The 14925-nt window shown below is 37.3% G+C and overlaps 1 protein-coding gene across 4 annotated transcripts in view; it reads left to right on the top strand.

Moving 5' to 3' along the window:
* CDH12 (cadherin 12) overlaps nucleotides 1–14925 on the top strand; it is a 1106066-nt gene that overhangs the window by 329999 nt on the left and 761142 nt on the right. The gene's annotated exons all lie outside the window — the stretch shown is intronic.

Raw genomic sequence — 14925 nt, 5'->3', positions numbered from 1 at the left:
TAAGCTTATATTTCTCTTGGAGAATCACAACATATTACCAACTAAGGCTTATCTATCTAATGTATAATTTTAAAATTATAATTAATGTAGAAATTAATTTAAAATTAAATTATTTTAAATTTTAGCTTAAAATTAAAATTAATATATAATTTTATTTCATTTTAGAATACCAAATTTAAGGTTTTTAATTCATAATTTTCACAACCCTTTTATCTCAAATATAAAATAGTGATATGAAATAAATTCATATTTTGAATCTATAGACAACTCATTTGAAATTAATTAATTAATTAGTCTAAAAATAATGAGTTTCTGATAGATAAAAATACAGTAGGAGTGTTAAAGTGGTCTAGTTTAAAGAATCATACAATATGTATTATAATTCATTAAAGTGGTAATTTGATTATACAACAGTACATTTCTATCAAAAACTGTTCAGTATCCTTTGGTTATGTTACCACTAATTACCATGTTTTAGTCATCTAATGCCCTTTAACAAACCATCCCAAAATGTAGTGCCTTAAAAAACAGCCTTGCCTTATTATTTCTTAATGGGAAGATGTCTTAAGATTGTTCAAAGAAGCAGAAGATAGAATTTTTATATACATATAAAGAGATTTATTATGAGGAGTTGTCTTATGATTCTGGATACAGACATCCCACATTCTGCCATTTGTAAACTGGAGAGTCAGGAAAGTCATTGGCGTCTTTCAGTCCTGGTCTGAAAGCCTAAGAACAGAGGAGCTAATCATAAAGTCTCAGCCTGAGGTCAGGAGATGACCCATGTCTCAGCTCATTCAGTCAGGCAGAAAAGGGGTAAATTCTTTCTTCCATTGTCTTTTGCTCCATTTAGACACTCAATGGATTGGATGGTGCCCACAAATATTAAAAAAAGTGAAAGTGCTTTACTGAGTCTCCTGATTCCGGGGCTGAGGAAAATGAGAATATAGGAGACATCAGTCAAAGGCTATACATTTTCAGTTATAAGAATATCTTTTAAGAAATTAATGGGACTTCCCTGGTGGTCCAGTGGTTAAGAATCCGCCGAATGCAGGGGACACAGGTTTGATCTCTGGTCCAGGAAGATTCCAAATGCCATGGGGCGACTAAGCCCATGTGCCACAACTACTGAGCCTATGTTCTCGAGCCTGTGGTCCACAATCAGAGAAGCCTCTGCAATGAGAAGCCCCCACTCACCACAACTAGAGAAAGCCCATGTGCAGCAATGAAGATGCGGTGCACCCCAAAATAAATAAATAAATGAATTAAATTAATTAACAATAATATGATGTACAGCATAGTGACTATAGTTTATAATACAATATTATATACAGGTTCAGTTCAGTTCACTTAGTCATGTCCAACTCTTTGCGACCCCATGGACTATCCCCTACTTTATAAAAGTTATGTTTAGATCATTTCACTTTTATGAACCATCTATGTTAGTACTTGTTTTGGCTAAGCAAAATAAATCTGAAGAGGATTTCTGCTTTTAGGATAAAGGTTGAAAAGTAAAAATAGTGAATACTCAGAGCCACAAGAACAGCATCACCAGGCTTCTTCTCTGGGGACCTCACTCAGCATCTCAACATCAAGATGCCGTGACTTTGAACTGTGTCCGGGAGCCTCTGTGTTTTATTCTGATTTCTTTTGTGGCCTGTTAGGATGATGAGTCCTAAGACAATTGCCTGTTCACTCTACTCTACTTTGGCTTATGAATGGTTTCATAGGAATGCTTTATTTTTGGATTAGAGGAGAAACCTGTCCTTGAGAGATGCTGAAATCTTTTTTTTTTTTAAATTGAAGGATACTTGCTTTACAGAATTTTGTGGTTTTCTGCCATACATCAACAAGAATCACCCATAGGTACACCCACATCTCCTCCCTCCTGAACCTCCTTCCCTCCCCCTCCTCATCCCACCCTCTGATTGTCACAGAGCACATGTTTAAGTTCCCTGAGTCATATGGCAAATTCCTACTAGCTATCTATTTTACTTATGGTATTATAAGATTCCATGTCACTCTCTCCATACATACATCCTCACCACATAAAATTAGAAAGAAAGGAAAGGTATAGATGATGGATGTGCTAATTATCTTGATCAGGTGATCTTTCTAAAATATAGATGTCTATCAAATCACATTGTACACTTATACAATTATATTTCTCAGTTACCCCTTAACAAAGTTAATTTTTTTTAAACTAAGACCTGCCTACTGAGAAAAAAATTGCTAATCTCTTTTAGAAATTCTGTTTAGCCAGATATCTGGGCTTAATCTAAACAAGTTTACATATAATTACAATTTTTACCATTATATAGCAAGAGGCTGTTGTGTGCATTTTCTGTTTCATGGGGTCCTATCTTTACTCAAAAGTCTGAAATCCTTTCCTTCTCCTCATAGTGTCTGTCTGTCTGTCTGTCTCCATGAGGTGTTTCCTTGTTCAGTAGTCTAGCATGGGCATTCTCATAGCATGGTGGCAGATCTTCAAGAGGAACCAGAGGCTGTCACTTTCCTTAAGGTACTGTCCAGAAGTCCCAGAGCATCGCTTTTACAGCAACCTATCAAATTGAGTCTTCGAGACAAACTAGATTCTACTCCTTGATGTGAGAGCATATGCTTGACCCATCTATTCAATGCTTTGTCAGAAATCTTAAAATCCACAATAAAAAAAATGTTTTAATAGTTCGAGACATGTTTAAAGCATAAGTATAATTGGTCAAGCAATAATTTGAATAATTTGCAAGCTTTCATTGCAAATTTTGTGCAGTGTATTCTAAGAAAGCTTCACAAAAACAAGGACTAGAACTTCTAAAACTTCAAATATGAGAAGTATGTATATATGTGTGTGTATATATTTATATGTGTGTATATATATGTGTGTATATATATGTATATATTTTTGAAATTTATATACATATATGAAAATATGTTATCCTAACAAATGAGCATCCAAAATTCCTTTATATTTAACCCATAGACTTTATTGAGTTTTTATTCTTTCTCAAAATTCTTGAAATATCTTAATAATGAAGTTTTCAACTCTGCTCAAGACACCCTTGGAATAACTATGGGGGCTATTATACTTGAATTCTTAATCAAACCTCATTTCAGTGGGAGGGATATATGCTTTGATCTGTTTTATTTGTTGGACTTTCCACATGGGGTTTATTTAACGAATTAATTACTTAAGTAAAAAGCATGGATAAAATCTAACCACACCACTTGCACATGGAGAAGCAAATTTAATGATAGATTTAATGATTTATTCAAGGTCAAGTAGCAAGTCTATTAGAAATATACAAAAACAGGTCTCTAGACTGAAGTTTTTCTCCTCAAAACCACAGTGCTTTCTTCATTAAAACAGGTATATTTTGACAAGGGCTTGTCTGGTGGCTGAGATGGTAAAGAATCTGCCTACAATGCAGGAGACCTGACAAAAGTTATTTGCCCTACTTGTTTTTATTATTGAATGAAATAGTAGTACTATGCAATGACTATGGTATGTTTATCATTTGATATTCTAAAATTTTGAGTGTTCATTTGTTACCAATAGGTCACAATCAATATAACAATGATGCAAGAACTTTTAAGCATCACTATTACAATATCCATCAATTCTAACACTTTTGGAGATCAGTTCCATGTTTTGGTTATACCATATTCATATCAATTCACATCTGAGATTCTGTAAAACTGGAAATCATTAAAAAAGTTATGTGTAAGAAGAACTCAGCAAACCATAGATTTAAAAGTCAAAGCTAGGTCTGTACTTCCCCATTGTGAAATTAAATCAAGCCTAATTCAGCAGAAATTTAAATTAGGAGAATTAGAGCTTGAATAAATTCTCTTTCCAAGCTCTGGGAGACTTTTTTTTTAAATTTGGTATTTCCTGGATTGATTGAAAACACATTTTTCATAAATTGCTGATTTTTTGTTATTAAGAACTCTGAAGCTATTGCATAAGGATGAAATATGAGATATCTATCATTTGATCATCAGAATTATCCCAAAGTGAATCAGGGGGCTTCCCCAGTGGCTCAGAGGGTAAAGAATCTGCCTGCAATGCGGGAGACCCGGAGTTGTTCCCTGGGTCAGGAAGATCCCGTGCAGAACGGAATGGTAATCCACTCCAGTATTCTTGCCTGGAGAATCCCATGGACAGAGGAGCCTGCTGGGCTATAGTCTGTGTGGTTCAAAGAGTCTGACATGACTAATCAGCCCGTAACTGCTTTCCTACATGTGCTGTGGTCTTACAGGTAAAATCCTTTTAATAAGAACAAAGAAGCTTTGAGAATTTACACATGTGATTGGGTGCAACTGGGGCTCAGAAGTCTGGCCAAAATGTGTTTGAGTGTATCACAATTAACGTGTTCTCTCCTTTTTCTGCCTCCTCTTAACTCCTCTATCTGATTGTACAGCTCCATGTGGTTCGGCCCTAGTACTCCCTGAGTTACTGACCATTTGCATATGTCACAGTATTCCAGAGAGTCTCCTAACCCCACTCTTGGGAGAACAACCTCATCCTCAGGCCTGCCTGGTAGCCCTGAATCCAGAGACCTTCTGTGGTGACGCCTCATGCTGTCAGTCATGATGGGGGAAAAGCTGTTTCCGTTTCACACAGAAGCTCCCAGGGAATTTGGAGTCTAGCTGCTTTTCATACAGACTTTCAGCCAGTTTTCCTATTTTTACACTTATGTGTCTTCTTACATTCACAAGTACCACTAGCCTTCATTTCTGAATCTTTCATGAATTCTTTGGTGTGAACTGGACTTCCCCTTGGCATCTGTACCTGCAAACAGCATTGTTTTTCAGTCTTCTAAGTCCTGTATCATTGCCCCAAATCTCTGTGCTATGTGTGTGCTATGTGATAAGTCGCTTGAGTTGTGTCTGAATCTTTGCCGCCTTATGGACTGGTCTGTAGCCCACCAGGCTTCCCTGTCCATGGGATTCTCCAAGCAAGAATACTGGAGAGGGTTGCTATGCCCTCCTCCAGAAGATCTTTCTGACCCAGAGACTGAACTCACATCTCTTATTTCTCCTGCATTGGCAGGTGTGTTCTTTACCATATGCTCCACCTGGGAAGCTCTCTAGTATGCCATATTTTTGCTGTTTTCTCTTCTGTCTGTTATAACTTTTGAGGTGTATGTTTTGGTTTAACATTCATCTTATTAGTGTTTCAGGAAGGAGTAGGAATAAGCATATTTATAGCATTATGGTTAGCTCTCATATTTAAATTTCTGAGTATTTCTTTAAGACAGAAAATGTAGAAGATCACTGAAAATTTCAGGCAATTTGTTATGTTGATAGATGGTTATACCTGCATGTAGTTATAGTGTTCTTTTATTTTAGACAATTAGAAAATTTTTGAAAATTAAAAAAATTGACATTGGTTATGTTGGTTGTTGGACCTATCCATGTTGAATTATATGAGCTGTTACTCTTGTCTGTATTTGTATTTATTCATATTACTATAGAAACTCAGGATAATAGGTATAATTATTTTAATAAAATATTATAACTAATATTTTACATAGTTTTGCACAATCTGTTATACATTAGAATATGCACACATGTGTGTTGCGTCACTTCAGTCATGTCCAACTCTTTGTGACCCGATGGACTGTAGCCCACCAGACTCCTCTGTCCATGGGATTCTCCAGGCAAGAATACTGGAGTGGGTTGCCATGCCCTTCTCCAGGGGCTCTTCCTAACCCAGGGATTGAACCCACATCTCTTACATCCTATGAATAGGCAAGTGGATTCTTTACCACTAGTGCTATCTGGGAAATAATATTCTAAACACAAAGTGATATTCACCTCCCACCAGGTACATCCCGTGTTTTACAGATGAATACAGTGAACATTAAAGGGCAAATATTCAGTAGATCAGGCTAAAAAATATGATGACTACAACAGACATTCAAATTCAAAGTATTTAAAAATAAAGAGTGCAATTCATTTATCTTCCTTTGTAGTTTTCTAGGATATTTCTTTTCTTAAAAAAATTAATGTTTCCCTTTTCATTATTTAATTTAAAAAATTAATGTTGTCCTTTTTAAATTTAATTTTGATTTTTTTAACACCAAATGCAGTTTGCATTAGGGTATAGCATATTAACAATGTAACAGTTTCAGATGAGCAGGGAGGGGACTCAACCATACTTTCTAGGCTATTTCTAATGTGTCATTTGGTTATAGGAAGGTATGATGAAACATAACGAAAAGAGTTCAAGAAGAGATAAACACTAAGATGGCATCATTGCATCTGTAACTATAACCAATCCTTACCAACTAAAAAACCTGACATTCCAAAAATGATTTGACAGAGCATTTTGTGTTTAGACAGGAAAATAAAACTGAATGTACTATTAGTCTTTAGCACATTATGTTCAGTCCTTTTGAAGGTAGGAAGTGGGCAGCAAAAAATGATAAAGAAGGGAGTATTTAACTATTTGGGAAAGTTTCCAAAACACACACAAAAACAAAAATATTTATGAGATGAATGTGTTGATACATGTAGTAAAGACTCCGGAAGAAATATTAAAGTTTTCTAATAAGGAATATACTTTTCAAAAAAATTAGTTGAGATTTATAGCAGCTGTTCAGAAGTAAAAACATATAAAAATTTCTTTGACACTTTAATAATTAATATACCTATGGATTAACACAGAGAGTAATTAAAATTTGAAAAAGAGCAATTTGATACTTCATTTGCATAAGTATAAATATTATTTAAAATGTATAGTTATCCCAAAGTTATCTTTTACTGGTGATACAAGTTTGAATTTTAAAATGTATTTTTATTTTCATGACTGTTAGTTTAAGATGGCTTAAGAAATCCATTCTGTCATTTTTGGAAAAGTTCAATTTAAACCGTTAAATATGGCCATTTTTTTTTCACTCGAAAAGAAATTGCACTTTAAAGTTCAGACTTAGCAAAGTGAGCATTTTAATGAGGCAGGTATTTCTATTGGGTCAAGTTCCTTCAAAGAAAGAATACGTCTACGCTTTTAGCAAAATGTTAGACATCTTTAAACTCTGCCCTTCTAAAAACATCTGAAGCCAGTATATTTTAATGTTCTTTAAAGATAATTTTTTGTTTTTTCTTTCAAATGACTCCATATAAAATTCATCTAGGTTAATGTGGAAGTTAAATATATGAAAAAGCAGGATCAGGACAAAATGAAAAAATATATATGCCCTTACAATTATTTTCTTAATGCTATCTGTTCCCACAATTCCATTTCCTGGAATAAAGATGAGTTATTTTCAAGTGTAGTTTCATTAAGGGTTCCATTCCTGCAAGATATGTTTCTCAGAAAGAAGTTGCTTATTGCTTGGTGGTTTGAATTTTGCATAGCCCGACATCTTTAACTTAATAGCTAACAATTTGAATCAGGAATGACAACAGTCTAAATCAAAATAGTCAGTTATTATGGTAGATGGAGAACTTGAATCCTAACAATTTAATTTCAATCTTTTAGGGTTTTGTTTTATCTTTGTTGTAATCCAGTGTGCTGCTGTCCAGAACTTTCTTCAAGGAACAGGCTTGGCAGTCAGCAATCTTTGGGTCTGGAGAGAGCCCTTTCTTCCCGACCTCTGTTTTTAGATCCTGGAATAGAACAATCTTTTTGCAGTAGAAAGGGAAATTTCCTCCCTGATGCCAGTGCCTGCTGGCACTGGGTGAAGATGGCCAATGTCTCTAATGTCTTGCCCTGATCAAAGGGGGATTGTGATGATTAATTTTATCACAGTAAACTTGATTATGCCCAGCAGTGCTCCAGTAGTGGGTCAAATGTTGTTCAGAACCTGTCTGTGAGGGAGTATCTGGGTGAAATTAATATTTGAATCTGTAGATTGAATAAAGCAGATTGCTCTCCCTAGCATAGGTGGTCCTGATTCAATCAGTTGAAGGCCTGAGGTGGTGAGTAAAGTTAGGAGTTGTAACATTATAGAGCAATTCATAAAATGAAGTGTAAATACTGATCTGCAGCAGTGATAGGAAAGATGCATTGAATATAACTCATATTTCAGATAGAATATGACAGTTTTGATATCTGGGGAACTAAATTACAAGAGAGAAATAAATAAGAGGAATAGTTCAAGACAACTCTGAGATTTGAGCAATAGATAATAAAGAAATACTGATTTCTTGCATGAATGTGCATGGGGTGAGTTTGTTTTGGCCCATATTACCTTCTGTGTTAGTTGCTTAGTTGTGCCCAACTCTTTGTGACCCCCTGAGCCCACTAGGCTCCTCTGTCCATGGACTCCTCCAGGCAAGAATACTGCAATAGGTTGCCATTCCCTTCTCCAGGGTATCTTTCCAACCTAGGAATTGAACCCAGATTTCCTGTATTGCAGGCAGATTCTTTGCTTTCTATTACATTTCAATGGTTAGTAAATGGTATATTCATGGAGAGATATCAGACAGTCTGTAGAAAATGGAAAGGAAATAATCCAGAGTTTAAAGAGCAGATATATATTCTGTTTGAAATGATATTTCAATATATGAAAGTAGGTGAAATTTCTATGGGGAGGCATATGAAGAGAGAGAAAATACACTATCAGTTTAGCACTGGCACTTTCTTTAAGAAAAGCAGAAATGAAAAGGAGGCACTTACTGAAGGAATCCAGGGAAAGAACAAGCAAAAAGACAAATGAAGAAAAAGTTCTCAAACTCAGGAGGGAGATTAACAGCATGGATTGTCATTGAGAGATGCCAATGTCTAGTTCTAAGGTCTATCAGGTGGGATTTTCCCCAGAATGGCCAGAAACCCTTGAGTGGTCAATTTCAACTAAGTAAGGTTGAACACAACCAGGTGCATCAACAGAAAATTGGATTAAAGATTTACTAAGCATGAAGTGAAGTGAAAAGTCACTCAGTCATGTCCAACTTTTTGCAACCCCATGGACTGTAGCCCACCAGGCTCCTCCATCCATGGAATTTTCTAGGCAAGAGTACTGGAGTGGATTGCCATTTCCTTCTCCAGGGGATATTCCCAACCCAGGGATCGAACCCAGGTCTCCTGCATTGCAGGCAGATGCTTTACCATCTGAGCCACCAGGGAATCCTTACTGAGCATGGCCCCATTCATTTGAACAAGACCCAGTTTCCCCCTCAGTCAGTCTCTCCAATCAAGAAGTTCCCATAAGCTGCTTATCCTTCTCCATCAGAGGGCAGACAGAATGAAAACCACAGTCACAGAATACTAACCAATCTGATCAAATGGACCACAGCCTTGTCCTAACTCAATGAAATTATGAGTCATTCTGTGTAGGGCCAACAAAGATGGGCAGGTCATGTTGGAGAATTCTTAAAAAACATTAGTCCCCTGGAGAAGGGAATGCCAAACCATTTCAGTATTCTTGCCTTGAAAACTCCATGAACAGTATGAAAAGACCAAAAGACAGCACAGTGAAAGATGAACCCTCCAGGTCGGTAGGTGCCCAATATGTTACTGGAGATCAGTGGAGAAATAACTCCAGAGAGAATGAAGAGACAGAGCCAAAGCAACAACCATGCCCAGCTGTGGATGTGACTGGTGATGGGAGTAAAGCCTGATGCTGTAGAGAGCAACATTGCATAGGAACCTGGAATGTGAGGTCCATGAAACAATGCAAATCGGAAGTGGTCAAACAGGAGATGGCAAGAAGGAGCATCAGTATTTTAGGAATCAGCGAACGAAAATGGACTGTAATTTAACTCAGATTACCATTATATCTACTACTGTGGGCAAGAATCCCTTAGAAGAAATGGAATAGCCCTCATAGTCAACAAAACAGTCTGAAATGCAGTACTTGGATACAATCTCAAAATGACAAAATGATCTTTGTTCATTTCCAAGGCAAACCATTCGATATCACAATAATCCAAGTCTAGGCCCTGACCAGTAATGCTGAAGAAGCTGAAGTTGAATGGTTCTATGAAGACCTACAAAGAGGTCTTCAAACACCCAAAAAAGTTGTCTTTCTCATTATAGGAGACTGGAGTGCAAAAGTAGGGAGTCAAGAGATACCTAGAGTAGCATGCAAATTTGGCCTTGGAGTACAAAATGAAGCAGGGCAAAAGTTAACAGAGTTTTGCCAAGAAAACTCACTGATCATGGCAAACACCCTCTTCCAACAATGTATGAGATGACTTTACACTTGAATATAACCAGATGGTCATTGACAAAATCAGATTGATTATATTCTTTGCAGCCAAAGATGGAGAAGCTCTATACAGTCAGCAAAAATAAAGAACCAGAACTGATTGTGGCTCAGATCATGAACTCCTTATTGCCAAATTCAGACTTAAATTGAAGAAAGTAGGGAAAACCACTAGACCATTCAGGTATGACCTAAATCAAATCCCTTATGATTATACATTGGAAGGGAGAAACAGATACAAAGAATTAGGTCTAATAGATAGAGTGCCTGAAGAACTATGGACAGAGGTTTGTGACATTGTACAGAAGGCAGTGATAAAGACCATCCCTAAGAAAAAGAAATACAGAAAGACAAAATGGTTGTCTAAGTAGGCCTTACAAATAGCTGTGAAAATGAAAGATGAAAAGACTAAGGAGAAAAGGAAAGATATACCAATTTAAATGCAGAGTTCCAAAGAATAGCACAAAGATATAAGAAGATCTTCCTCAGTGATCAATGCAAAGAAATAGAGGAAAACAATAGAATAGGAAAGACTACAGATCTCTTCAAGAAATTTAGAGATATCAAGGGAATATTTCATATATAGATGGGCACAATGAAAGACAGACATGGTATGGACCTAACAGAAGCAGATGCTATTAAGAAGAGGTGACAAGTATACATAGAAGAACTAAACAAAAAAGATCTTCACGACCCAGATAATCATGATGGTGTGATCACTCACCTACAGCCAGACATCCTGGAATGTGAAGTCTAATGTGGGCCTTAGCAAGAATCACTATGAACAAAGCTAATGGAGGTGACGGAATTCCAGTTGAGCTATTTCAAATCCTAAAAGTTGATTCCATGAAAGTGCTGCACTCAATATGCCAGCAAATTTGGAAAACTCAGCAGTGGCAATAGGACTGGGAAAGGTGTTTGTTACATTCCACTCCCAAAGAAAGGCAATTCCAAAGACTGCTCAGACTACCACACAATTGCACTCATCTCACATGCTAGCAAAGTAATGCTCAAAATTCTCCAAGCCAGGCTTCAACAGTATGTGAACCATGAAGTTCCTGGTGTTCAAGCTGGATTTAGAACAGGCAGAGGAACCAGAGATCAAATTGCCAACATCTGTTGGATCATCAAAAAAGCAAGAGAGTTCCAGAAAAACATCTATTTCTGCTGTATTGACTATGCCAAAACCTTTGACTGTGTGGATCACAACAAACTGTGAAAAATTCTTCAAGAGACTGAAATACCAAACCACCTGACCTGTCTCCTGAGAAACCTGTATGCAGGTCATAATCAACAGTTAGAACTGGACATGGAATGACAGAGTGGTTCCAAATCAGGAAAGGAGTGCATCATGGCTGTATATTATCACCCTGCTTATTTAGCTTATATGCAGAGTGCATTATCAGAAATGCTGGGTAGGATGAAGCACAAGCTGGAATCAAGATTGCTGGGAGAAATGTAAATAACCTCATATATGCAAACACCACCACCCATATGACAGAAAGCAAAGAACTAAAGAGATTCAGGAGAGTGAAAAACCTTACATAAAGCTCAACATTGAGAAAAGTAAGATCATGGAATCTGGTCCCATCACTTCATGGCAAATAGATGGGGAAACAGTGGAAACAGTGAGAGATTTTATTTTTGGGGGCTCCAAAATCACTGCAGATTGTGACTACAGCCATGGAATTAAAAAATGCTAGCTCCTTGGAAGAAAATTTATGATGAACCTAGACAGCATTTTAAAAAGCAGAGACATTCCTTTGCCGACAAACGTCCATCTAGTCAAGGCTATGGTTTTCCCAGTAGTCATGTATGGATGTGAGAGTTGTACTATAAAGAAGGTGAGTGCTAAAGAATTGATGCTTTTGAGCAGTGGTGTTGAAGATGACTCTTGAGATTCTTTTAGACTGGAAGGAACTCCAACCAGTCCATCCTAAAGGAGATCAGTCCTGAATACTCATTGGAAGGACTGATGCTGAAGCTGAAACTCCAATACTTTGGTCACCTGATATGAAGAAGTGACTCACTGACAAAGACCCTGATGCTTGAAAAGATTGAGGGCAGGAGGAGAAGGGGATGATAGAGGATGAGATGGTTGGATGGCATCACCGACTCAATGGACATGAGTTTGAGTAAGCTCTGGGAGTTGGTGATGGACAGGGAAGCCTGGAGTGCTACAGTCCATGGGGTCACTAAGTCAGACATGACTGAGTGACTGAACTGAACTGAACTGAACAAAGTGTTGGTTAGAGTACCCAGGCATCCACTGTATAAGTAGGTGGCAAATTTTGTCAAGGACATATACTGTTCTTTCAGAGTTCTGCAGTGAAATAAATGGAGAGTGAAGGAATAATATTTGAGGGATATGAGGATTAGGATCAGGCTGTTTTTAAGCTGAGGTTTAGAAACCAGGGGCTTCCCTGATAGCTCACTTAGTGAAGAATCTGCCTGCAATGCAGGGACCTTGGTTTGATTCCTGGGTCAGAAAGATCTACTGGAGAAGGGATAGGCTACCCACTCTAGTATTCTTGGGCTTCCATGGTGGGTCAGCTGCTAAAGCATCTGCCTGCAATGCAGACCTGGGTTCAGTCCCTGGGTTGGGAAGATACCCTGAAGAAGGGAAAGACTACCTACTTCAGTATTATGGCATGGAGAATTTAATTAACTGTATAGTCAGGTTTCACAAACAGTCAGACACAACAGAGCGACTTTCACTTCACTTAGAAACCAACAGACTAGGAGAAACAAAGTTATATGTGAAGGACAATTTCGGTGGGGAAAGACAGACTCAAAAGTTTTCTTAGGCTAGCTTAGGAAAGTAGAAAGGAAGTAAAGAGCCAAAGGAGGTTAAAATAAAACACTTCAGTGCTATCAGAAGTAATAAGTTCTAATGTAGTACAGTCTTCTGTAAGATGGTCCTGCAGTTCAGTAAATAGAAGGCAGCTTCACTTCACTAAGAAGAGGGCGGGGAACATCTGCATTTGAAGGACAGAAGGAATGAAATATAAAGTTGCTGACCAATGATGAGGGCTCAGCAAAATTTGCAGCAGTTGCAAATAGTGAGTAATTTTCCCAAGCCAATCTTAAATAGACCAGAGCTGTAGCAGGAAGCACACGTAGTTGAGTAGTATGTAAAAAGAGAGCTTGGGCTTTTGAGTTGGACAGATCTGAAATCAATATTTGGTGCTCTAGTTTAATTTACTGTTAGAGTGACCTTGGTCAATTTATACATTCATGCTGAGCTTCAAGTTCTTAATCTGTAACCTGGGGATAATACTTCTGCTCTAGTGTGGTTGCTTTATTACCACAGAGCAACGTGCATAAAGGATCTACAAACTACAGTGCTTATCTAATACATATTCATCTTCAAATGGTAACAGTTTACAGTCATAACTCTAAAGCAATGGCTCTGTCATTATGAGAGCTTTCTTGCTCAAGATAGCTGATAGCAGGGGTCATCTGAGAAATGTAGTACCTTCCTGATGCACTTAAAGGCACACAACATTGCTGTTTTCTGTCACTAAGTCATGTCTGACTATTTGTGAATCCATGGACTTCAGCAACAAGGATCCTCTGTCCTCTGCTGTCTCCCAGAATTTGCTCGGACTCATGTCCACTGAGTTGGTGATACTATCTAACCATCTCATCCTCTATCACCCTTTTCTACTTTTGCCTTCAATCTTTCCCAGCATCAGGGTCTTTTCCAATGAGTTGGCTCTTCGTGGTCAAAGTATTGGAGCTTCAGCCTCAGCATCAGTCCTTCCAATGAATATTTATGATTGATTTCCTTTAGGATTGATCTCCTTGCAGTCCAAGGGACTCTCAAGAGTCCTCTCCAGAATCACAGTTTGAAAGCATCAATTCTTTGGCACTCAGACTTCTTTATGGTCCAGCTCTCACACCTGTTCATGATGACTGGAGCATGCTACATTATTTATTGCTAATAGTGACTAATAAACAATGCTGTGCTGAGCTGTGCTTAGTAGCTCAGTCATGTTCCACTCTTTGCGACCCCTGGACTGTAGCCCACAAGGCCCCTATGTCTATGGGATTCTCCAAGCAAGAATACTTGAATGAATAGCCATTTTCTTCTCCAAGGGATCTTTCCAACCTAATAAGCAATACTAGACTACAAATTTTGTCTTTCTTTACATGAAGGACAGTCAGTTTGGTTGTGTCTTATGTGCTTAGATTTTGATGAATATATCATACAAATGAGTCTCATACTGTGACAGTTGTGACAGAGACTATGACTTGTGAATCCTAAAATACTTAACATCCAGCTCATTACAGAAAGGTTGACTGACCCCTCCTGCTCCAGGTGACCAACTAATATTGCTAGTAAAACAGTTTCACAGTGGCATAAGTCACCATTGCCATAGTTAACATTCTTATTTATTCATGAAGAATCTCTCTCACTTTGTAGCATGCTATAAAACAAACTAGGTTTCCCATCCATCTGGAAATTGATTGAGGATGAATGTTACATGTCCTTTCTACACTGTTTGTCAAAGATCTGGTCTTAAATATGGGCTCTAAAATTTTAATATTGCTCCTACTTTTTACTTCTCACATTCAAAGAACAAAATGTTAAACATTATATATGCAAATCTCAGAAATTCCAAGAGACTAACAAAAAAGATGAGTTTAAAAATGCAATTAATATATGTATGATAAAATACCATTAAATATTAAAATAAAAATATTAATGTCTATCAATGATTCAAGTTCTCCAATTCAATTGTCCACTAAGTAACAAACACAAATA

Source organism: Odocoileus virginianus, chromosome 14 (genome assembly GCF_023699985.2).
Source record: "Odocoileus virginianus isolate 20LAN1187 ecotype Illinois chromosome 14, Ovbor_1.2, whole genome shotgun sequence".
Lineage (NCBI taxonomy): Eukaryota > Metazoa > Chordata > Mammalia > Artiodactyla > Cervidae > Odocoileus > Odocoileus virginianus.
The sequence above is the reverse complement of the archived record's forward strand: the minus strand, read 5'-3'. Positions and strand labels throughout refer to the sequence as shown.